At 42.6% G+C, this 26,895-nt stretch overlaps 1 long non-coding RNA gene across 3 annotated transcripts in view; it reads left to right on the top strand.

The window, feature by feature from the left end:
* Positions 1-26,895, top strand: part of LOC132369564 (uncharacterized) — a 139,057-nt gene that overhangs the window by 109,340 nt on the left and 2,822 nt on the right. For 2 of the 3 annotated variants that reach the window (XR_009504447.1, XR_009504448.1), the window contains exons 5-6: positions 9,301-9,362; positions 11,151-11,221. The exons of the other annotated variant lie outside the window; for it this stretch is intronic. This is a non-coding gene — a long non-coding RNA (uncharacterized LOC132369564). Of the gene's footprint in view, positions 1-9,300; positions 9,363-11,150; positions 11,222-26,895 lie in introns of those variants that run through there. 3 annotated transcript variants of the gene reach the window in all.

The following is a 26,895-nucleotide window of genomic DNA, read 5'->3' on the forward strand; positions in this document are numbered from 1 at the left end:
AACTTTATGCCAATAAAATGGACAACCTGGAAGAAATGGACAAATTCTTAGAAAGGTATAACCTTCCAAGACTGAACCAGGAAGAAACAGAAAATATGAACAGACCAATCACAAGTAATGAAATTGAAACTGTGATTAAAAATCTTCCAACAAACAAAAGTCCAGGACCAGATGGCTTCACAGGTGAATTCTATCAAACATTTAGAGAAGAGCTAACGCCCATCCTTCTCAAACTCTTCCAAAAAATTGCAGAGGAAGGAACACTCCCAAACTCATTCTATGAGGCCACCATCACCCTGATACCAAAACCAGACAAAGACACTACAAAAAAAGAAAATTACAGACCAATATCACTGATGAATATAGATGCAAAAATCCTCAACATAATACTAGCAAACAGAATCCAACAACACATTAAAAGGATCATACACCATGATCAAGTGGGATTTATGCCAGGGATGCAAGGATTCTTCAATATATGCAAATCAATCAATGGGATACACCATATTAACAAATTGAAGAATAAAAACCATATGATCATCTCAATAGATTCAGAAAAAGCTTTTGACAAAATTCAACACCCATTTCTGATAAAAACTCTCTGGAAAGTGGGCATAGAGGGAACCTACCTCAACATAATAAAGTCCATATATGACAAACCCACAGCAAACATCATTCTCAATTGTGAAAACCTGAAAGCATTTCCTCTAAGATCAGGAACGAGACAAGGATGTCCACTCTCACCACTATTATTCAACATAGTTCTGGAAGTCCTAGCCACGGCAATCAGAGAAGAAAAAGAAATAAAAGGAATACAAATTGGAAAAGAAGGAGTAAAACTGTCACTGTTTGCAGATGACGTGATACTATACATAGAGAATCCTGAAACTGCCACCAGAAAACTGCTAGAGCTAATTAATGAATATGGTAAAGTTGCAGGATACAAAATTAATGCACAGAAATCTCTTGCATTCCTATACACTAATGATGAAAAATCTGAAAGAGAAATCATGGAAACACTCCCATTTACCATTGCAACAAAAAGAATAAAATACCTAGGAATAAACCTACCTAGGGACACAAAAGACCTGTATGCAGAAAACTATAAGACAGTGATGAAAGAAATTAAAGATGATACCAACAGATGGAGAGATATACCATGTTCTTGGATTGGAAGAATCAACATTGTGAAAATGACTATACTACCCAAAGCAATCTACAGATTCAATGCAATCCCTATCAAATTACCAATGGCATTTTTTACGGAGCTAGAACAAATCATCTTAAAATTTGTATGGAGACACAAAAGACCCCGAATAGCCAAAGCAGTCTTGAGCCAAAAAAATGGAGCTGGAGGAATCAGACTCCCTGACTTCAGACTATACTACAAAGCTACAGTAATCAAGACAATATGGTACCGGCACAAAAACAGAAACATAGATCAATGGAACAAGATAGAAAGCCCAGAGATTAACCCACGCACCTATGGTCAACTAATCTATGACAAAGGAGGCAAAGATATACAATGGAGAAAAGACAGTCTCTTCAATAAGTGGTGCTGGGAAAACTGGACAGCTACATGTAAAAGAATGAAATTAGAATACTCCCTAACACCATACACAAAAATAAACTCAAAATGGATTAGAGACCTAAATATAAGACTGGACACTATAAAACTCTTAGAGGAAAACATAGGAAGAACACTCTTTGACATAAATCACAGCAAGATCTTTTTTGATCCACCTCCTAGAGTAATGGAAATAAAAATAAACAAGTGGGACCTAATGAAACTTCAAAGCTTTTGCACAGCAAAGGAAACCATAAACAAGACGAAAAGACAACCCTCAGAATGGGAGAAAATATTTGCAAATGAATCAACGGACAAAGGATTAATCTCCAAAATATATAAACAGCTCATTCAGCTCAATATCAAAGAAACAAACACCCCAATCCAAAAATGGGCAGAAGACCTAAATAGACATTTCTCCAAAGAAGACATACAGACGGCCACGAAGCACATGAAAAGATGCTCAACATCACTAATTATTAGAGAAATGCAAATCAAAACTACAATGAGGTATCACCTCACTCCTGTTAGAATGGGCATCATCAGAAAATCTACAAACAACAAATGCTGGAGAGGTTGTGGAGAAAAGGGAACCCTCTTGCACTGTTGGTGGGAATGTAAATTGATACAGCCACTATGGAGAACAATATGGAGGTTCCTTCAAAAACTAAAAATAGAATTACCATATGACCCAGCAATCCCACTACTGGGCATATACCCAGAGAAAACCGTAATTCAAAAAGACACATGCACCCGAATGTTCATTGCAGCACTATTTACAATAGCCAGGTCATGGAAGCAACCTAAATGCCCATCAACAGACGAATGGATAAAGAAGATGTGGTACATATATACAATGGAATATTACTCAGCCATAAAAAGGAACGAAATTGAGTCATTTGTTGAGACGTGGATGGATCTAGAGACTGTCATACAGAGTGAAGTAAGTCAGAAAGAGAAAAACAAATATCGTATATTAATGCATGTATGCGGAACCTAGAAAAATGGTACAGATGAGCCAGTTTGCAGGGCAGAAGTTGAGACACAGATGTAGAGAATGGACATATGGACACCAAGGGGGGAAAACTGCGGTGAGGTGGGGATGGTGGTGTGCTGAATTGGGCGATTGGGATTGACAAGTATACACTGATGTGTATAAAACTGATGCCTAATAAGAACCTGCAGTATAAAAAACAAACAAAACAACTAATACTAAACTTTCATTGGGTTATTTGTATGGAAATATGTTAATATAAATGTTTCAGACATTACATGAAATTTCTAAAAATCTTTGGAAATTTGTATGGAAATATGTTAATATAAATGTTTCAGACATTACATGAAAAAAAAAAGATCAGAAATATATGATTTGTATCTTTCTCCATTAAAAAAAAAATTTTTTTTTATTGGTGTATAGTTAATTTACAATGTTGTGTTAGTTTCAGGTGTACAGCAAAGTGAATCAGTTTTACATATACATATATCCACTGTTTTTTAGATTCTTTTCCCATATAGGTCATTACAGAGACTCCAGGCATTTTAAACCCATGTTCTTTCACCTGTCAATGCTCAGCACCCAGGATATTTCCAGCGTGTGTGGGTTTGGGGCATGGAAGAATGATGTATGTAGTGGGGAGGGACATGGTTCTAGAGCAGAAAGCACTGGGGAGATCAAGACGTTGAGTCTTTGTGTCAGTTTCTCTGATGACATCAGTATAAAATTTCTTCCTGATGTATCAGGGCCAAGCAGCAAGTGTACTCCAGAGCATTCCTCCCTTCACTATCTGTTTTGGCATCATTCTTCGCACTCCTAACCGCTCCACAAGCAGAAAGGAAAGACGTGCACTGGGAACCCTCCTAAAGGCAGCTTGATAAATGGACTTGACACACAGCCTTATTCCCCAGTGCCACACTCCTCACAGCAGGGGGTCAGTGTCAGAGTGTTCTCATCTCACCACGGGACACTGCTAGTTGAACTGCTCTGCCAAAGCTTTGTTTCTTTGCCCACTTGGGTGCAATAAGGCTAGAGCCACAGGGAAGTTGGGCCAAGGATCCTGCCTCCAGCTGGGAAGACCTCAGGTCCTGAGAGTGATGGATAGGTGTCTATTGCTGAGTGTGGTTCTGTTCTGGGTAGTGAGTGCTAAGGTGGGCTAGGATATCTTTCACAGTCTGTGATAGACTGAATTCCATCATGGTTCCATGATGTTTGCCACGTATTTCTACCCCCATGATTATGATAAATTCAGTGACAAAGAGGATTCTGCAAATATAATGAAGTTTACTAATCTTTGGGCCATAGATTCAGGAGATTACTTGTATGGACTTACATCTGACGTACAGGCTATGTGACAATAAATGGGTGTAGTCTCCAGTCGCTAAGTGTATGGTAATTCTTTACACAGTGATAGAAAATAATGCAGAGTGATGTCAGAAAGATGGTTGAATAGGAGAGTGCAGCTCTCCTACCCTCACAGAAAAATCAGTTTTGATAACTCTCCCTGGACAGGAAGAGCTCTGTGGAAGTTGGTCCATCAGAGAGATTCTAACGTAGTTAGTGACGTGAGCCTTTTATAAGGAGAGGTTTTCCATGCCTGGTGAAAGTACGGAAATTCAGAGTGATACAAAGCTTGAGGAGGATTCAGCTTGGGAGTGATATTGTTGCTGTCTTTGAAGATCAAGAGGCCTTGTGGAGAGCAACTGAGACTCCCTCAAAGAGCTGACAAACAGCATGAAAAACGGACCTCTGTTCTACATTCACAAGTAACTGGATCCTTACAAAAAGTTTAATGATATGTCGATTCTTCTCAGTGCCTCTAGGTAATGTTCAGTCTGGCAAAACAATAACAATAAAACAAAACAAAACAAAACAAAAAACCACTTTATTTAAACCTTGTAAGACTCCTAGCAGAGAAGTCAGTTGACCTTGCATAAATATCTGACCTACAGAGCTATATGATAATAAAAGGGTATAGTTTTTCAGCTTCTAAGTTTATGCTATTTGTTACACAGAAATAAATAGAAATAGACAATGACATCAGCAAGATGGTGGATCAGAAGATTCCAGTCCTCATACCCCACAGAAACTTTGATTTTGACAAGCATCCCTGGATAGGAATATCTCTGTGGAAACTTGGGAGTCCCGTATGGAGATTCCAGCACCCCACTCAAGCAAAACTATCCAAGATTAGACACATTAAAGAGGGTAAGAACAGTTTAACTTCACTTGCATCATCCCTTTCCTGGGGAGGAAGATCTGAGTGCCAAGAGAGACTCCCACAGCCCACAATTTCTCCCAAGGGCGAAAGTGAGAAAGGAGTGAGTGCCCATTTTCCCCAGCCTTGCAGCATGTTGCCAGAGTGCTCATTTCTGTCTCATCCCACTCATATCACTGAGAGGATCAGCATGGCTGAATAGTCTGGAGGGAGCTAGAAGATGTGGAAAGGGGAGGGACCTCAAAAAACCACCTCTCGGATCTCAAAACCTGGCTGCAGATCCTACTAACTGGCTGGCAGACTCCACCAAAAGGCCCGTGCATGAACACCACAGGACACCTTATCTGCAGTACCCACCAACTGGCCGACATATGCCCCAACACACCACATGTGCTCTCAAGTTGGTGCACTGAAAACCACCTTGAACAACTATGCTATCAAACTGGATAAACTAGAAGTAATGCATAAATTCCCGGATACATATAACCTTCCAAGACAGAATCATAAGGAATTAGAATTTCTGGGCAAATCAATAACAGATAAAGAGATTGAAAAAGTAATCAAAAGTCATCTACCAAAGAAAAGCCCAGGACCAGATGGCTTCACGAGTGAATTCTACCAAACATTTAAAGAAGAATTGACACCAATACTTCTCAAACTCTTCCAAAAAATTTGAGAGCACCTCTAAACTTGTTTTACAAAGCCAGCATTACCCGGATACAAAGACACTATAAAAAAAGAAAATTACAGGCCAATATATCTGATGAACATAAATGCAAAAATCTTTGACAAAATACTAGCAGACTGAATTCAATAGCACGTTAAAATGATCATACATCATGACCAAGTGGGATTTATCTCTGGAATGCAATGATGTTTCAACATATGCAAACCAATAAATGTGATACATCACATTAATAGAATAAAGAACAAAAATCATATGACCAATGTTAGTAGATGCATTAAAAGCATTTGACAAATTTCAACACCTCTTCATGATAAAAATTCTCAGTAAATTAGGTATACAAGAATTGTACCTCAACATAAAGAAGGCCATATGCGAACAAGCCCACAGATAACATCATACTCAATGGTGAAAAGCTAAAAGCTTTTCCTGCAAGATCAGAAACAAAACAGGGAACAACTATACTCCAATAAAAATTAATTAAAAGAAAAATAGAAGTAAAAAAAAAAAAAGAAACAAAGCAAGGCTCCCCACTCTCACCACTTTTATTCAATATAGTCCTAGCCAGAGTAATTAAGCAAGAAAAATAAATAAAAGGCATTCAAACTGAAAAGGAAGAGGTAAAACTGTCTGTTTTCAGATGATACTATTTTATATATAAAAAAGCCCTAAAGACACCATGAAATCAATCCTGCCTGGCCACCAGGTCGAAGTACTCAAAGGGTTTTCCTTGTGTGAGCTGCATGCAACGTCCTGTTGTGGTGGAGCCATAGCTGCTGCTGTGGCATGTTGGTGCACAGGGCTGGCCCCTAGACCAGATACAGTGCCCAGATGTCATTGCTGCAGGGCACTGGTGCATGAAGCTGACCACAGACCTGGCTGTAGGACCTCGTCATGGCTGCTGCAGGGTGCTGGTGGGTGGGGCTACTACTTGGCTGGCTGTGAGGCTTGGCCAAGGTACAGGGATTGGTGGGACTCTCAGTGGGGCATGCCCACTGGTGCTAACATCTCCCATGTTGGAGGGAGAATTCCAAAATAGCATCCACCAGCAATGGCATTAGCAAGGTGTCTGAGATCACAAAAAAGGCTCTGACTGGTGTCTCAGTCCCTGAGGAGCATCCCAGCTGGTTCCATTGTCCTATCTTCAAGTTTGCTGTGTTTTTCTTCTGTCTGCTCAAATCTACCTTTGTATTCTTCTAGTGAATTTTCATTTCAGATTTACACTTTTCAGTTCCAGAATTTCTTTCATTTTTTTTGTTTTCTATCTCTTTATTGATATTTTCATTTTGTTCATACACCATTTTCTTGACTTTCTCCATATCTTCCTTCAGTTCTTTGAGCATCTTTTACACAGTTGTTTTAAGGCTTTTGTCTACTAGATCTGCAATTATGTCTTTCCAGGGAGAGTTCATGTTGTCTTATTCTTTTCCTTTGAATGGGCCATACTTTCTTGTTTTTCTGTATGTCTTGTGATTTTTTTTGTTGTTGAAAATTGGACATTTATTCTAATAATGTGATAGTTCTGGAAATCATATTTTCCCACTTTCCCAGAGAAAGGGGAATGAATCTGATTTCCAGATTTTTTTTTATTGTTTTTGTTTTTTGATTGTCCTAGGCTGTGTTTGTGCCAAAGATTTGCCTGGGGTGTAAACTTAAAGTCTTTTCAGATCTTTTCTGTCCAATGCCTTTCCTTTGGCATCCTGGTCACTTTTTAATCTTTTTAAAAAATTTTCCCTGCATATGTAATTGCTTTTGAAGGTCCTAGTCTTTGATGTCTGGCTCCCCCCAAAAGAAGTGTGGTCCTATAAGTCTCCTGGAAGTCATTTTCAGCCAGAGGGTGAGAGGATTGCAGCAATGTGAGGGAGGCACAACCATGGCTACCTGCCTCTTTGTCTGCACTTCTGTAGTCAAAAGCCGCAATCAGCAGTCAGAGCACAGATTCCTGATATTTGGAGGACATGGTTCTTTCACCCATACTAGCCCTTACAAGCTGTGTCCAAGTTACCCCAGGAACATGTGCACAGCTGTCTGTCATAGGACTAAAGGTGAAGGATGGGTAGCTACTGCTGTCTAAAAGCTGAAACTGATCATAATTAACTGCAATTTACTATCCAAGCCTTCCCCTGGAAGTTGCAAGCCTTCAATGGACTCCAGAGTTCTAAAATAGTTACATCAGATTTTCCCCATGTAATTGTTGTCCAAGTGGAGAGATAGATTCCTGGTGCTTCCTACCCAGCCATCTTCCCAGAATCCTTTCCCTGAGAGTCATATTGTATTTATTAAGAAAATATCTGGCACAGATATAGAGATTATACAGCAAAGAAATATTCACAAAGGTTAAGAGACGGACTGGGAAGAAAAATTTAGTAGACAGACTGTGAATCCCTCTTCTAGACTAAAGAATTAACCCTTAGTCAAAGTTCTTGCAACATTAATCCTGAAGATGGAAGAGTGTCCTGCACATCCTGCAGTGTATTGAACACTGATCCAAGGATATTCCAGAGTCTGCTCTACTTGATTTTCAAGAGGACTCTTGTGAAACTTGTAATTTATGGACAGCAACTACACTCAAAAACATGAGATAGGGACTTCCCTGGTTGTGCAGTGGTTAGGAATCCGCCTACCAATGCAGGGGACATGGGCTCGAGCCCTGGTCCGGGAAGATCCCACATGCCGCGGAGCAACTAAGCCCATGTGCCACAACTACTGAGCCCGTGTGCCACAACTACTGAAGCTCATGCACTTAGAGCCTGTGCTCCGCAATAAGAGAAGCCACCACAATGAGAAGCCCGCACACCGTAATGAAGAGCAGCCCCCGCTCGCCGCAACTAGAGAAAGCCCGTGCAACAACAAAGACCTAACGCAGCCAAAAATAAATAAATAAATAAATCTATAAAAATTTAAAAAAGAAACAAAAAAAAAACCATGAGATAGTCACTTATTCTTACAGACACTGTAATAATTCTTACAGAGACTGTAATACTCAATAGCAGGTATTTGAGCGAGGAGACCCCAGACCTGGTGGCATCCCTGCACTATTATAACCCACATTCATGTCAATGTCACATCAACTTCATGACCAAAATATGACTTAAGTGTGATGAATGGAGATATTAGATGCTATGTCAGAGTTTTGAGGTTTCTGTGAAGCTGCTAATGTGCATGGCACTGTACTCAGTTCTGTATAATTTCCAATAAATTGTTGCTGGAAAAAATCAGTTGTGTTTTCTTAATTGATTAAGAATCTGAGTCTGGGGCTTCCCTGTTGGCGCAGTGGTTGAGAATCTGCCTGCCAAAGCAAGAGACAAGGGTTCGAGACCTGGTCTGGGAAGATCCCACATGCCGCGGAGCAACTGGGCCCGTGAGCCACAACTACTGAGCCTGCGCGTCTGGAGCTTGTGCTCCGCAACAAGAGAGGCCGCGATAGTGAGAGGCCCGCGCACCGCGATGAAGAGTGGCCCCCGCTTGCCGCAACTAGAGAAAGCCCTCGCACAGAAACGAAGACCCAACACAGCCAAAAATAAATAAATAAATAAAATTAAAAAAAAAAAAAAGAATCTGAGTCTGAAATGCAGCCTGGTGGTTTTTCCTTAGGGTCCTTCTTTTGTTTTCCAACCTAAGTGGAACAAATTAAAATTTCCTCTATTAAGCCCACAGTTTGCTATAGAAACTTATTTACAGCTAGGAGGGTTTAGGGATCCTTATTACCTAAAGGAATTCCTTTTTAAATACTTTTGGTTTGCCAAGAAGTTTTTGGTTTGCTGATAGACAGGTTTTGAACCTCACAAAATAATATTTTCATCCTTTGAGATCATCATATGATTTATTTCCTTTAGGATATTGATGTGATGTGAATGGATTGATAGATCTTCTAATGCTTACCATACTGGCATTTCAGGTATAGTCTTGAAAGTTATCTACATGCATTATTTTGCCATTTATTTTTAAATTCTGCAGCTAACATTTTATTTGATACCTTGTATTTATAATTATAAATAGCTGATCAATAATTTTCTCTCTTTTACTATAATCATCTAAATTTGAGGTAAAATCATCTGGTTAGCTTTGTTTCTATTTCTTAGAAAAATTTTCAAATGATATAGATGAACTATTCTTGAAAGATTAGTGGAACTCACATGTAAAGCCATCAGAACCTGTTTGGGGTTTTGTTTGTTTTGGTTTGGTTTTGTATTTTAAGGACAATCTTTCACTACTATTTCAAAACTTTAATATGACTGCTATATTTAAGAATCTTATTCTAGAGCCAATTTTGGAGCTTCTTCTTAAAATTTTGCTTAGATGGCTTTAAGTAAGTGAACTAAAACAATGAGCCATAATCTTTAGCTGAGAAGCTTTATGTCCATTTAAAAATTTACCAAATGGTAAGAGAGGAGGGGTAGACAGAGAGTGAGACCAACGATTTGCCACATGGGATAAAGGCAAGTTACACATAAAAGGGAAAATGTGTTGACACCTGTTTTTAGGACCCTCATAGCTACCATCCAGTGCCATTCTGCTCTTTTTTATCAAAAACTTCCCACAAAGTCACATAAAAACCCACCCCAGGAGATGCTTATTTATCACTCATATCCACAGGGATTGGCCTACACCGTGTCTGCTAGGAGCAGCCCACGTCGCAGGGAGAGGCAAACTAAGGTCCAGGTGGTCCCGACCCTGATTATTGATTCATCTCCCAGCTGTCATGAGTCACAAACCCTTTCCAATCTACTCTGGCCAAACAGGAGGACACTGAGAGCACCCCTTCCCCACTGGCTTTTCTTACACCATTTCCTCAACTTTCCCTGCCACCCCCAGGAACAGAAAGGGTCAAGTTTGGAGGAGTGTCATTCCTGAAGGTTTCCTGGAAAGAAAATTCCCAAAGCAGCCCAATCATGCCCCAGAATCACTGGGCCGTGACCCCAGAGGAGGGAAACCGAGTGTTCTCTGCTCACACTCGAGGACGCAAAAAGGAAAAGGTGCTCTGCAGGCAACGGTTCGCTGCTTGGCCTTCATGTGAGGTTAAAGCTCTGGAGCCTGGCCCTGCCTGCAGGACGTCAGTTCCTGAGGTCCAAGGCCCTCAGCTCTGATGATTCTTGTTGGGGATGGGGTGGGAGTGGTAGTGAGCTGAGAGTAGCATTCTGGCTCCTCCCAACCCCTCCGCTGAAGGAAATGGTTTAGGAGAGTCAGAGAGGGTAGGCTGTGGCAAGATCTAAGCTGCTCTCAGACAAATCAGGAATCTGAGGCCTTGTCTGTGGTCTTGACCCAGGCCACCAAAGAGCAGTCGACATTTAATGTCCACATTCTGTATATGATCTTACTCCTGTAAAAGATGTGTATTAAAAAAATTATATATCTATATTTGTATATATCTCCATGTATGCATGCATACTCATCATGAGAAGTCCTGTACAATATACATGTAATTTTTAAAACGTTAATCTCTAAGAAATTATTTGGGAGGGTTTTTTCAATAATTTTTCTTGAATAGTTTTAGACTTAACAAGGATGTTACTCATTTTCTCACCCAGTTTCCCAGACTGTTAACAGTTGACATCACACTAGTACTGTTGTCACAACTAATGAAAAAATATGGATTCATTATTATTAACTAAACTCCATATTGTATTCAGATTTCCTTAGCTTCTTGCCTAATGTCTTTTTTTTTTTTTTTTTTCCCCTCTTCCAGGATTCTACATTTCTTTTACTCACCACGTCTCCCTATCCCCTCTGGACCCTGACAGTTTCTCAGAATTTCCCTGTTGTTTTTGTGATGTTGATAATTTTGAAGATTTCTGTGCAGATATTTTGCAGAAAGTCCCTTGTTTGCGGTTTGTCTGTTTTTCTCATGTTTAGGCTGGGGTTATGGATATGCGGGAGGAGAACCACAGAGGTGCAGTGCCATTCTCAGTGCTTCGTATCAAAGGTATATGATGTTAACCTGCCTTATCGCTGTTGATATCAACCTTGATCACTGGGCTGAGATACTGTTTGGCAGGCTACTCCAAGTAAAGTGACATTTTCCCCCTTTCCATAGTATGCTCTTTCAAAGCAAGTCACTGGGTAGCCCATTAAATTTGTTTTTAACTGTTCTTTTAACTTATTTGTATTTTTCAAGTAATTTACAAGAGTTAAGATTTACATTGCTCGTGAGAGTATGTCTAAGAAGGCAGTTTTTCAAATAGAAAAGGCCTCACACTAGTCCTGTCTCCAGAATCCTGGCTCATCCACCGTTCTCTTTAGTATAGCGAGATCTAACTAGACAAGCTTAAAGTAGACTGGAATACTTGAGTTGGGTTTTCACTAGTGATGCTGATGGAGTTGTTCCTGATATTTAAAGACACGGCTCTGGCTTAGGCTGTGCCCCACAAAGGCTAATCTAACTGGCCTTACCTTTTTTTTTTTTAATAAATTTATTTATTTATTTATTTCTGGCTGCATTGGGTCTTCATTGCTGCGCATGGGCTTTTCTTTAGTCGTGGCGAGCAGGGGCTACTCTTTGTTGCAGTGAGCAGGCTTCTCATTGTGGTGGCTTCTCTTGTTGCGGAGCATGGGATCTAGGCGTGCGGGCTTCAGTAGTTGTGGCACACAGGCTCAGTAGTTGTGGCTCATGGGCTTAGTTGTTCCGTGGCATGTGAGATCTTCCCGGTCCAGGGCTCAAACCTGTGTCTCCTGCATTGGCAGGCGGATTCTTAACCACTGTGCCACCAGGGAAGCCCTGGCCTTACCTTTTATCTCCTATCTCGCCTCGACTTTAGGGGGAAAAAGGCCATGAAAAATATTTACACTTGACATTCTGAAAATAGAAATAGATATTTGGAAGATTTCCTTACAAGTTCAAAAAGTTTTAACTAAATAAAATATCACACGAAAATGAATTTTTTAGACTCTACAAGAGAAACAAAATATTATTGATACTTTGTTTTAATTTATGAAGGAGAAATGTAAGATTATATTAAATAAGTAAAGTAAGATGATCATATTCTTCATTCTTGCATCATGAGTGGTTAGGGAAAGAGAGTGAAGGAAAGGGGTAAGGACAGAGGAAATATAATACAAAGGGAAAAAGAATGAGAGGTAAAAAGGTCAGGAAAAACACACAGAACTGGTGATAAACGTTTTAAAATGCACAGGGAGAGAGATAATAAGATGGTGACACATATTTCTAGTCATAACATAATAGAGCCATTTTTCAGTAAAGAGAAGACGTAAAACTTTCTACGCCTAAAAACATATTAAACTCATTGTTCTTATTAAAGATCCTATTCCACTTTCTCAATTCTTCCCAAATTTCTTGGGAGAGTTGCCCATCCTCACTATTTCCTCCTGTCATAGTCTATTCATTCTTCAAACCACTGTAATGTGGTTTCTGTGCCCCTTCTCCACTGAACCCGCTCTGCCAATAACATGCACGTTGTCATGGAAAACAGAGAATCATGCTCTTCTGTCCTGGTTCTCCATCCACTTCTATGACCATCACCCATGACTCTTTTTTGGAGAGTGACCTTCACCCACTTTTTATTTTGGTGGTCTCTAGTGTCAATGACTTGTCCCCACCCTGTTCCCACCTCACTCACTAGACAACCTCTTTAAGTCTTATAAGCTAAGTTATCAGTAGCTTCTGAGTATGTATATAACATCTAAATCTGATGAGCCCACTTTTTCTTCCCCAGGCCTTGATACCTTTTTGGACTTTGAGGTCTCTCTGTCCATCTGCCAGTTGGACACATTTTCCTGAGTTTTCCACTGACCCCGCAAACTCCTGATGTATGAGATGGTACCCCTCACCTTTCTGGGCACATTGCAGTCACTTCTCAATTGGTGGGATCAGAAACCAGGTAGCCAGGCAGCCAGAGGAATAGGGTGACTGTGAGGGATCAGGGTGGGATGATGATTTGCAGATGTGAACGAAGCAGAGAGATGAATCAAGGGTGAACTGAGAGCACTTGGTGTCAGGGGAAGGAGCCGGTTGCCAGGAGAGAAGTGAGGAGGGAAACTTGGAGTAGACAGGAGGACACTGCCTACTCTGCAGGAGCACGTGTGGAGGGATATGGGACCAGAGATGCCAGGAAGAGAAGGGTGAGGGGGCACCACCACTGACAAGGAATCAGCAATTAGTGAGACTTCCAATGCAGTGATTTTCCTCTATATATATTGCAGAACTCTTGACCTTTACAGCAATAGCTCGAAACCTTGAAGTCCCCGCGAATCAACTTCCAAGCTCTACACTTATCATAACAGTCCAGTTGAGTGTGGTTGTAGCGCCACGCATCTGGAAGAGAAGAACACTGACACTCAGTGCCAGACAACAGTACCTGGAACCTTCCCCAGCCACCCCAAGCCTGGCCTCTAGACTAGGGACACATTCACCTCTCAGCGAGGACTCTCTCAGACTGGAGCCCCTACCCAGTGTCAGGAGTTACGCAACAGCTCAAGCCAGAAAAGCCTGGTTTAACAGCATTACCTCTCACATTGAAAAAGTATATATCCGAAGTTCTGCATCCTGGGCCTTCTTCAGAGGTGCAGTTACCCTCGCCTTGTAAACATTTGCCCTTCTTAAAAATACTGCAGACCTTACACAACGTGGCTGGAGCTGCAGAGAAACAGACATGGAAGCTGAGGCCAGGGTTGAATGGGCTGAGACCAAGGTGTGTAACACACATTAGAACGTAGGAGTTTAAGGACAAAGCATGACTCTAAATACTTTCCTGTGCATAATTTGGGGTAAGAAATATCCCCACTAGATTTCTTCCATTGGATATTTAAGGAAATGGGGTCTTTGACCTGTGGATATCAAAATCCATTAATGATAAATAACTTTGTGCATACATTATGAGTGAATTGCATGGTATGTGAATGATATCCCACTAAAGCTGTTTTGTTTTGTTTTTTTTCAAAATAACCTTGAACAAGAATCTGACACTTTACCTGCCAGGGGATATGGCAGATACTGGACAGTGAGATATAAGAGAAAAAAAAAGGTATGTGTTCTAACCAAGCAAGAGAAATTTCCAAACTTGCACCTAAACAGCACTAAGAGATTATGTCTCCTTAATTTTTGTTCCCTGGGAGCCTGGAGGAACTCCCCATAGTAGCAGCTCTGTGCTCAGAAGCTCCTTTAGCTTTGGAGCAATTGTGCAGAACACATTCAGTGCATCCCATATAGCCACCCTGGGCCAGGATCTTGGGGAAATGGATGGGGCATAAGGACTACACTGGCTTGAGGATGAGGAGGCAGATTTTAGTCTCCAAAGATTTCCTACGACAGCACCAAAAGTCATCCAAAGTACACACATATATAAGTGAAAAGAGTACTGTAGAAATATTGGTTCAAGATAAGCCTTTCAGGGACCTGTTCCTGGTAGATCATTGCCCCTTGGCTGTGTCCTTATAGAAAGTCTTGAGCAACCATTGCCTCTGCCTCTTAGGGCCATCCCAGCAAGCCACAAAACCTCCCATTGAGAAGAGCCCCCAGCCCCAGTCTGGCCCCAGGGAGGGACTGACCCCACTCTGAGACCTTGGAAAGGAACCTGAGCTCTTTCCCTGGTAGCAGTCGGGATGGGGACAGCAGAAAGAGACCTCAAATCCTTGCTGGTCAGATCACCCCGGAACCTCATCCTTGACTTGTCCCCTCCCAAGCGGGTCAGATCACCATCCAGGTGCTGCTGCCCAGCCTACCTCCGCGTCGTCACCCCCTGCCCAGCTACCACAGGCACTCACCCACTCCTTGGAAGAGCACGAAAGGCAAGACTCCCAGCAGCAGGAGCAGGAACTTGTCCATCTCAGCCTGGGATGGCGGGGAGATGCAGAGGTGGCTGCGGCAGGGGCGCAGAGTGCCCAGGAAGGGTGGGGACAGACTGCTCTTGTGTGCAATGAGGGAAGGCCGAAGAATCTGGCCTGAGCTGCTCCTGGGCTGTGGGCAGAAGCTTCCTTTTACACACCTGCCAGTGGGTGTTTCACAGCCACGCAGACCCAGGAAACGTTCCCACAGAACCAGCCCCCTTGGACACTTCCGAGGACAAATGTCCCAGGTGCCCCTCCTGATCCCTTGAGGCTGCCTCCTGATCAGTGGGGGACACGACGCCTGACCAGATCTCTGGGCCCCTCAATAGTCCCTGACTCTTTACTCTCTGGACATCCCACTGCCCCAGGCCCAAGAACAAGAGCTTGTCATGTGGGCCGGGCTTTGCTAAGATAGCCATTTCCTCTGGGTCCAAAGTCCCCATGACCACCTCCTCTCCAGTCCCAGAGCCCAAGCGAGTACCCAACCTGGGCTGACACCAGCCTCAGGCCTCAGGATGCACTCATTGTAGGTGCAGCCTGTGCCGTTTGCTTTCCCTTCCCCCTCCCTATATTCGTGCTCGTAATTGAGACCTCAATGGGCCTCTCAATACTGAATCAGTGTTGCCAATGCTGGGGGTAGTCATAATAGCAAACATTTACTTAGTATTTTCTATAAACCACTATCCACATCTACTGCTATCATGCATATCTAAATTAGGATATACCTTCAGCCTATCACAAATATATTAAATATACAGCAAATACTTCCAAAACAAAGAAGGAATAAAAGCACTATAGAGGACTAGTTTATTTTATAAAATATAAATCAATTACTGCTATATTAATCTTATTTCTCTGGACTACAAAGGAAGCAGATAATTTTTTTTTATTTAAAATTTCATTGTTGTTGCTCAAAGAAATACCTATGCCCCAATACCTCTGCAAGTACAATCCTGTAGTATCCTGAGTTTATTAATCATGTATAATAAAAATAGCCAATTCCCCAACCAGAGTATTCTTGCTTGGAGATCCAGCCAAAGGAAGGAGAAAGATCATGGAGCAAGATCCCAATGTGCAGGTTGGGCGCTAGAGAAAACATTCCAGGTCACAGTGGCGGTCTCCCTTTCCCCTCTCTCCTTTCCATCTAGACAACGCTTTCGTGGCAGAGACCTTGACAGTCACGTTCACCATTAACCAGAAGCACTCCGCACAATGCATGGTACAGAGCGGGCGCTCAGTAATATTTCTGACTAAACAAGAATAATAGGACAAGTAAATGAATGCATGAGGGTCTGCCAGCCCAGAAAGCAACTACGGGAGGAAGAGGGCCAAGAAACCCCACGCACCCACAGACTGAGAGTCCAGCTGTCTCCTACACTGTGAGAGGAGGGCTGTGATGCGTGAGAACTCCCCTTCACCACCTTCAGAAGACAAAAATGATTCAGAGTAGATTCTGCAAGAGTGCGGGGTGCATGGATGAGTGATGTCATTGTTACCCAGTCCCCACACTGAGGAACTGTGCTGAGGGACCCAGGGTCCTCTGTATGCTCAGCAGGTCACTCTAACATGATAGAGGAATTCCAGAGATGCACACGATTCCCCAAGTCCCACATCCCCCCGTCATCACTATGCAAGAACAGAGGGTGAGGAGGGAGTAGAGAATGGAGGAAACAGGATATACACAAATTATTGGAGCCGCCAAGGAACAGAATTCTTCTTTCATAGCATTATTGTACTAAAGATACACTGTTCTGTGCAAACTTGAAGGATGTATTGATAATAATAGTGCATAGTACACAATGCGTAATATGATATTGTAAAGAGACGTTCTCACTGGAGAACCTAGGAAAAGAGTGAAAAACAGAAAATAATGATCTGGTCAAATCTTCTCATGGAAATTTATGCTCCTCAAACATCCTGATGGTGTTTCCTAAGGGAAGGATAGTGGTGGTCATCATTAAAAAGTCTACAAATAATACTTGCTGTAGAGGGCGTGGAGGAAAGGGAATCCTTCTACACTGTTGTTGGAGATGTAAATTGGTGTAGCCATAATGGAAAACAGTCTGGAGGTTCCTTAAAAAAATTAAAAATAGACTCTCTATATGATCCAGCAATCTTACTCCTGGGCATATATCCAGAGAAAACTCTAATGTGAAAATATACATGCACCCCAACGTTCATATCAGCACTATTTAAGATAGCCAAGACATGGAAGCAACCTAAATGTCCATCAACAGATGAATGGATAAAGATGTGGTATATATATTGGGCTGGCCAAAAAGTTCATTTGGGTGTTTCCATAACATCTTACAGATATATATTCACAATGGAATGTTACTCAGCCATAAAAAGAGAATGTAATAATGTCATTTTCAGCAACATGGATGAACCTAGAGATTATCATGCCAAGTGAAGTAAGTCAGAAAGAGAAAGACAAATACCATATGACATTGCTTGTATGTGGAATCTAAAATGTGACACAAATGAACTTATTTCTGAAACAAAAATAGACTTAGACTTAGAAAACAAAATTATGCTTAACAAAGGGGAAAAGGGGTGGGGGGGATAAATTAGGAGTTTGGGAGTAGTGGATACAAACTACTATATATGAAATAAATAAACAACAAGGTCCTACTGTGTAGCACAGGGAACTATATTCAATATCCTGTAATAACCTATAATGGAAAAAATATGAAAAAGAATAGATATATAAATGAATCACTTTGCTGTACACCAGAAACTAACACAACATTGTAAATCAACTATACTTAAAAAAAATAATAATGATTTAGGGGATGTGGGCCCACTGGAAAATGTCTGTGACAGGTATCTAATTATGCTAAAATAAAATGGAGATACTATATGACTAAAATAGCTCCACTTATATATCTGAACCTCACATAAATCATTGAGAAACATCGTGAGTTCAATCTATACCAGAAAAGGCCATGACCGCCTCAGAGAAGAATATGCTGCCCCACATTCCCAGCTGGCCTTCCTTCAGCCACCCTTCCCCATAAAGTTTCTTAAACAGCATTCCACAATGTGTCTACATCAGGTTGCACTGGAAGACAATGGTCATTTTAAATGGTGAAGTTATGTTGGATGATACATCACATTCCTGGATGATGTGTTGTGGAAATTTTCTGGTTTTTCAGGAGAGGAGGCTTCAGAGGTTGATCAGGAATTGAGAGCTTGATAAAAGTCATATATTAAATTTATCCTGAGCCCATGAGACTTCCAAAGTTGGGAGAGATGTAACAGTCACTTCTAATTCATGACTTTATTCCAAGCTTACTTACTAAATTACCCCTTTCACTCTTCAGTGCTTCAGTCTAGGGAATAAATTATATGGTCAGTCTACTTAGAGGTCATCAGGCACAATCTCTCCCAGCACAGGAACCTTCTCCTGGGCAGCAACCAGACAGGGGGCGTCTAGAACCACCACAAGCTTCCAGGCCCACGCCAATCCCTATCAGATCTTTCAGTAATGTGTCTAGGCAGAAACCCAACCCGCAAGTGCCCTGGCCAGAGCACAGACTCAGAAATCAGATGAATCTGAGTTTGAAGACTCATTCCAACATCTACTGGCTATGAGACTCTGGCAAGTCATTAATCTACAGCCCTCAATTTCCCCATCAAGGAAGTAGAGAATATAATAGCACTTAAGTCATTAGGTTATAGGTTCAATTCTTTACATTCATTTTCTTTTCAACTACTAACCAGAGAATCCAGTTAAGAAAAGTTTAATTAAAAAATTGGGGATAAAGAAGATGTGGCACATATATACAATGGAATATTACTCAGCCATAAAAAGAAATGAAATGGAGGTATTTGTAATGAGGTGGATGGAGTTAGAGTCTGTCATACAGAGTGAAGTAAGTCAAAGAGAAAAACAAATACAGTATGCTAACACATATATATGGAATCTAAGGTAAAAAAAAAAGGTCATGAAGAACCTAGTGGCAAGATGGGCATAAAGACACAGACCTACTAAAGAATGGACTTGAGGATATGGGGAGGGGGAGGGGTGAGATGTGACAGGGTGAGAGAGTGTCATGGACATATATACACTACCAAATCTAAAATAGATAGCTAGTGGGAAGCAGCCACATAGCACAGGGAGATCAGCTCGGTGCTTTGCGACCGCCTAGAGGGGTGGGATGGGGAGGGTGGGAGGGAGGGAGATGCGGGAGGGAGGAGATATGGGAACGTGTGTATATGTGTAGCTGATTCACTTTGTTATAAAGCAGAAACTAACACACCATTGTGAAGCAATTATACTTCAATAAAGATGTTTAAAAAAAAAAATTGGGACTAAGTATTTTCACAAGTTTATATTTAGTGACCTCTATTCTCTGCCTGTATGATTGGTCCAATCATCAGTCCTAATTTCATCCCCAAGACACACACACATTGGCAAACATCCTTCCATATGGTCATTTGTCTCCCTTCCCCCAACATCACACAAGGAGTGTGGCTATTTTGCCTCATTTCCTGAACTGCTATCTCCCACCATGTCTCCTCTCATTCATGTTCTACCTTGGAAACCTGCTAACCTTGTCCAGACCAATGACCAACTGTAGCAGACACAAGAAAAGGAATGCTGCTTTATGGGTGGATGAACAGGCTGCCCTCATCACTGGTCCTTCATCATTTCCCAAATTACCCCTGGGAACATGCATCTTCTAACAATACATTCTCTTGTGGATTTTGTATATTTTTCATCAATTATGCAGAAAATATACTCTGATGGAAGAGCTGCTTTTCTGGAACATTGATAATAAAACTCACATGTATAAACCACCTGGACCAGCCCCTAAACCTCTCCTATCTGGCTTGCTCTAAACACCCCATCAGCATAATCCACCACTACCAGCATCACTTTAATCTCCACCATCAACACTGACCGCCACTAATGCACTCCAGGCATTTTATTTATTTTTTTGTATGAAATTTCTATTGTCCCAAGATCATTTTAAAAAAAATTTTATTGGTGTATAGTTAATTTACAATGTTGTGTTAGTTTCAGGTGTACAGCAAAGTGAATCAGTTTTACATATACATATATCCACTGTTTTTTAGATTCTTGTCCCATATAGGTCATTACAGAGACTCCAGGCATTTTAAACCCATGTTCTTTCACCTGTCAATGCTCAGCACCCAGGATATTTCCAGTCGTGTGTGGATTTGGGGCATGGAAGAATGATGTATGTAGTGGGGAGGGACATGGATCTAGGGCAGAAAGCACTGGGGAGATCAAGACGTTGAGTCTTTGTGTCAGTTTCTCTGATGACATCAGTATAAAATTTCTTCCTGATGTATCAGGGCCAAGCAGCAAGTGTACTCCAGAGCATTCCTCCCTTCACTATCTGTTTTGGCATCATTCTTCGCACTCCTAACCGCTCCACAAGCAGAAAGGAAGGACGTGCACTGGGAACCCTCCTAAGGGCAGCTTGATAAATGGACTTGACACACAGCCCCATTCCCCAGACTGCCACACTCCTTACAGCAGGGGGTCAGTGTCAGAGTGTTCTCATCTCATCACGGGACACAGCTAGTTGAACTGCTCTGCCAAAGCTTGGTCCCTTCAGCCATTTGGGTGGGATTAGGCTATAGCCACAGGGAAGACGGGCCATGGAACCAGTCTCATACTGGAAAGATCTCACTTCTGAAGGTGAAGGACAGGTTGCTGAGGATAAGTGTGGTTCTTTCTGTTCTGGGTGATGAGTGCAACCATGGGCTAGAACATCTCTCACTGACCAACCCACCTTGCAGGCAGTCAAGGAGATAGGCTGCTTTTATTGCCTTGCCTTCCCAGAAATATAGAATAAATTCAGGACCTGCAGTTCCTTGTGTGTCCTGACTCCTGGATGCCCAATAAAAAGTTGTCATTCAAAGGAAGCCTTCTACCTTTTATTATCTTTATATAAAATACATACTAAAAATTTTATATATCTCTTTATAATACATATATAGAGATAAAGAGACAGAGACAGACAGAGAGATAGAGACAAAAATAGAAATTGAGGTGGGGGGGTAGGCAATGATTTCCTAGGTATGACACCAAAAGCACAAGCAACCAAAGGACATGATCAAAATTAAAAACTTTTGTAATTCAAAGGCACCACTAAGACAGTAAAAAGACCACCCACAAGCCACAAAATGGAAGAAAATGTTTGCAGGTCATATATTTATTACAAGACTTTTATCTAGAGTATATAAAGAACTCTTATAATTCAACAATAAAAAGATATATAACCCAATTTTAAAATGGACAAAGGATCTATACAGACATTTCCCCAATGAAAATATACAAATGGCCAATAAGGTCACAAAAAGATTCTCAACATCATTAGCCATCAGGGAAATCCGAATCAAAACCACAATGAGAGGGCTTCCCTGGTGGCTCAGTGGTTAAGAATCTGCCTGCCAATGCAGGGGACACGGGTTCGAGCCCTGGTCCGGGAAGATCCCACATGCCGTGGAGCAACTAAGCCCATGTGCCACAACTACTGAGCCTGTGCTCTAGAGCCTGCAAGCCACAACTACTGAGCCCACGTGCCACAACTACTGAAGCCCACGTGCCTAGAGCCCGTGCTCCTCAACGGGAGAAGCCACCGCCATGAGAAGTCCACACATCGCAACAAGGAGTGGCCCCTGCTCGCTGCAGCTAGCGAGGGCCCGCATGCAGCAAGAAAGACCCAACGCAGCCAAAAATAAATAAGTCTATATTAAAAAAAATGCTAAAATCTTTCTTCCTAAAAAAGCTGTCCCTTGATTCAGCCCTCCCTCTAGCTACAACCCCATTACCTCATTTCTTCTCAAAGCTTCTTTGAAGAGTTGTCCACACTCACTATCTCCACTTCCTCTCCATCCACTAACTTTTTAGTCCTCTCTGATCTGGCTTCTGCCACCAATTCTCACCAGAACCTGACCTGACCAAGGCCATCAGTAGGCACCAAGGTCATGTTTATATGATTGGACCTTGATAGGTCCTCGAACACTGTTGACTCGTCACTGCCTCTTAGAACTTCTGACTCCTTGAATTATGGATGCTGTTCCTTTCAGTTATCCTTCTACTTCTCTGCCCAGCCCCGCTCAGTCTAAGGGTGCCTCCTTCATCCAACCCTTTCTTTCTTTCTTTCTTTCTTTCTTCCTTTCTTTCTTTCTTTCTTTCTTTCTTTCTTCCTTCCTTCCTTCCTTCCTTCCTTCCTCCCTTCCTTCCTTCCTTCCTTCCTTTCTCTCTCTCTCTCTCTCTTTCTTTCTTTCTTTCTTTTCTTTCTTTCTTTCCTTCTTTCTATTTATTTGGCCCTGCCATGTTGCTTACGGGATCCTAGCTTCCCGACCAGGGATCGAACACAAGCCCTAGGCAGTGAAAGCACCAAGTCCTAACCACTGGACTACCAGAGAATTCCCCAACCCTTTAACTGTAGTGTTAAATTCCTTAGAATTCCATGCTATTCCTACCATTCAGCTCCTGGTTCAGTGGACAACCACCTAACTCTCAGGATTTTAGCAGCTTATATGTCTTTGGTTAGCATGTAGCTATTTATGATCCAAAACCTGGCATCTCCAGCTGTGAAATTATCCCAGTCTCTACACCTCTGTATCCATCTACCTAGCCCATCATTTCCCACATGGCCAATAATGAATTCATTACATTTGCAGAGAAACAGTCTCCCTTTCAGATTCTGTATGATTAAAAAAACAGGCAGCCAGTTCAGCGAGGAGTTAAACCAGTGTGAGAGATGAGAAAATGCACATCAGGGAGTGTAGATGACTCTTTGGATGATTGAAAAGAAACAGAGAGATAGAACAGGGGAGAACTGAGTGTAGGCACTGAAGAAGAAGCCAGTGGCCAAGGAGAGAAAAATTGCCCCAAAGTGAAAGGAAATTCTTAGATGGGATGGGAAGGTATGGCAGGCTTATCGGGAGAACATATTGGAAGAAATGGGGCTAGATAATGCCTCAGGCCTTTGCAGTCCCAACATAACGGCAGAAAAAGAATATCAATCTAGTACCTCTAAAACGAATTTGCAATCAGGCAGCCTAAATGTTTATTTTTGTTAACTTCCCAGGTGTTTGCTGCACAGAGACTCTGCCTGTACTGCAGCATCGGTTATTTATTTATTTGTTTGCTTGTTTGTTTATTTATTTATTGGCCACACTGTGCAGCTTTCAGGATAGTTCCCTGAGCAGGGATTGAACCTGGGCCCCAGACGGTGAAAGTGCAGAGTCCTAACCACTGGACCTCCAGGGGACTCCCACCCCCCACCCCACCCCCCTGCCCCTCCATTATCGCTCTTGAAACACTATTCCCTTAGCATCAGAGATGATGCCTGGACTCCAGAACACTGAACAGTCAAATATCCGGTGGTCATAAAGCCACGATGCAGGAAAGAAGAAAGGGATGGGGTGGAGAGGCTCCTACCAGCTGAGTGGGTTATTCAAACACAGTGACAGGTTGATGGCTTGAAAGTGAAAGGGCCTTTTGCCTGCCACCTTCAGATACCACCTCCAGGGTGGGGACACACCCATCTCCCACCTTGGGTTCCCTCTGACGGGAGCTCCCTATGCTGGTCCAAGACAGAAGCAGCCCCTCCAGGCTAGCAGGGCTTCAGCACAGAGAGCTTTCCCTTGACTCATCTCAGCATGCACATCTCCATCTCTACACGCCGAAGTTTTCTGTCTTGGTGCAGTTCCCTTTACCGTCCTAACACTGGACTTTTAAAATCTGTGGCAGAGTGGGAATGAAATCCAAAAAAGAGGGGATATATGTATACGTATAGCCGATTTACTTTGCTGTATAGTAGAAACTAACACAACATTGTAAAGCAATTATACTCCAATAAAAATTTTTTTAAAAGTGGAAACACCATTAAAAAAAAGGAAACACCACAAAAAATAAAAAAATAAGTAAAATCTGTGGCAGAATTGTGTGCACTGTAGTTGAGACAAGAGAGCAGACACTGAGGCTGAGCCCTTGGTTGGGAGGGCCATGATGAAATGAAATTCCTATTTTATGGCAAGGCATGAAAATTTTAAAACGTTTCTCTGCCCGTCAGTGCCTCCTCCCTCCCCTTTAGTGTGTATTGTGCATCTGCATTCACCAGACCTCCTTAGGAGATAACATTCCTTCTCAGTCTTGTAAGGGGTCACGATCACCCACTACTGGCTTTGTACATGCAGATCTGGGTTGTGTATACTGTCAGTACGTCACTTGATGTCTAACCCTTTCTCTCAAAAATTGTTATGACTGTGCTTTGACCTCTAATGCTCCTCAGAGCTTTCTGAAAGACTGTCTCCTGGGTTATAATCCTCAGGTTAGCTCAAATAAAACTTTCCATTTCTTTCTTAGATCGACTCTTGATTAATTTTTTCATTGACAGCTAGGACCCAGCTTGGCTGGGTCAGAGTCAGGTAGAGATTTCAGAGCCCCCAGCATGAGCCTAGGTAAGTCTCCACTGCCTACGATGGTGCCTGAAATTCCTCCATTACATTGCTTCCATTGAGACTTGACTATTTCTGGGACCTCCATACAGTTTCCCCCCAACTCCATTATATATGAATAACACTGGCAAGATCAACAAAGTTTAGCAAAAAGATTCAAAAGCCTGAGGTTTCAGCAGCATAATTATAGTAGGAGAGATGAGAGCAAAGGGAAGACCAGTGAGAGGAGAATGGAAAAAAAACCTTTGGCCTACAAACCGTAGATGAGTTCAGACTCCTGCAAACTCAGGGATCCCTGGATAATAAAGAAGCATAAGGACATCAGGCACTGACTGGGGTACCAAGGTTTACCCTGGAGCTAAGAGACAGGCTTGTGACCCCTTGATCCTGAAGACTCACCCATCTCCATGCGGGAATAATAAACTTGCAATCCAAGTGCAATCAGTGTGTTTGTTGTTGAATTTCAGTTTCAAGACAAGTCTTTTGGTGTCCCCTTCCAAACATACAGTGCTGTCCCTAAGTCCTGTTACAGGGAACTTTCGGGATAACCGCAGTCTCTGTCCCTTACTGAAAGCCCAAAATCTCTGAAGAATAAAGGGCCCCCATCTCCATCTTGCCTCTAGCCAGAAATTCCCCCACAATGAGCCCATGAGCAGATCCTAAATCCATTCCCAAGCTGAGGAGGCCAGCAGCCAGAGGGTCAGTGTCAGGGCCCAGGCAGCACACAGCCTCTGTGGTTCCCTTCCCTGCTGATCACGTGAGCCACGGACCCGACCCCCAGCCTCATCCTAGGGTCTCACCCACTGGTGAGAAAAAGGGGCAGAGAAGGCTCCCAGCAGCAAGACCAGCAGAAGGAACTTGTCCATCTCTTCCAAGAATAGCAGGAAGGGAAGGGATGCAGAATGGGTGGCTGGAACGGGGACCAAGCCTCGGAGAGGCTGCAGTTGTGTGGGATGGGAGGAGGCTAAGGGCTCCAGCCAGAATTACTTCCAGAAGCTTCCTTTAGATAAAGGCTAAGGAATCCTGTGCACCGAACCAGGACCTTTGGCCCACTGGACAAAGAGTGCCCCTCCCTGCTGTCTCTGGCAGTGCCCTTCAAGTTGCCATCAGATGTGAGGGAGCCAGGTTGCTTGACCAGATATCCTGGACACCCCGTCCAGTGAGGGATCCACCATAGGACCCGGGAGCCCAAGGACAGGGCCTTCTTGTCTAATCTGGGCTTATGCTGAAATGCCTAGTTCTTCTGGGTCTGACTCTCTCACCCCCTACCTACCACCAGTCATCAACTCACTTGGCCTCAGGCCAGTCTGCTGATGTGGGGCTTTCTGGGTTTCTGCCTCTCGGGGGTTCCTTGTGCCAAATAAGAGCACTTTGCCTCCTTCTCCTTCCTTTTATGTCTTTTCCCCAGCTCTGCAGTTTTTCAGCCAGCTCCTTGCCAATAGCAATAAGATGCAATGGTATGTTGGTGATGGAGTTGGAGGTGGTGGTGATGGTGGGGGTGAACGAAAACTATGGGGTTTTTTGTTGATTTTTTTTTTGTTTTTAATTTTTATTTTTTGGGCACATGACGCAGCATGTGGGATCCTAGGTCCCTGACCAGGGATCGAACCCAGGCCCCCTGCATTGGAAGCGTGGAGTCTTAGCCACTGGACCACCAGGGAAGTCCCAGGAGGAAAACTATGTTAATCCTTACTCTGCTACAACTACCCCTTAATTCCCTTTTCACCTTCACGGCAAAACCTGTTGAAAGTTCCTTTATCCTTGAAGCCGAATCCGGCCTCTGTACCCCAACACTGAATTAAATCTTGGAGACAGAGTTTTGGGTGAAGTAGAAAAAGGGGGCCAGAGTGGGCTAGTGCCCTCAAAATTGTGTGTCCCAACCTGGAGGGTGTAGTGAGAAGTTCTAGAGTAATGGCCCAAAGAGGGTGTGATCAGCTCGTGGACATTCTTCTGATTGGCTGGTGGGGAGGTAAGTGGGAGTCGGCATCATCAACCTTCTGGTTCCAACTGGATCTGGGGTCTGCAGGCTTGTGGGCAGCACACAGTTAACTTCTCCCACCTGGTAGGGGTTTCAATATCTGCAAAACAGCTGGAAGATATTGTTGTGTGTATCCCTTGAGGGGGAACCAGGACCCTTCCCCAAGACTGAAATATTGTTTCTCTTGACTTTTCCTCCCTTGTCTCCACAACCCCTCCCT

This window comes from Balaenoptera ricei, chromosome 8, assembly GCF_028023285.1.
Source record: "Balaenoptera ricei isolate mBalRic1 chromosome 8, mBalRic1.hap2, whole genome shotgun sequence".
Taxonomy (NCBI): domain Eukaryota; kingdom Metazoa; phylum Chordata; class Mammalia; order Artiodactyla; family Balaenopteridae; genus Balaenoptera; species Balaenoptera ricei.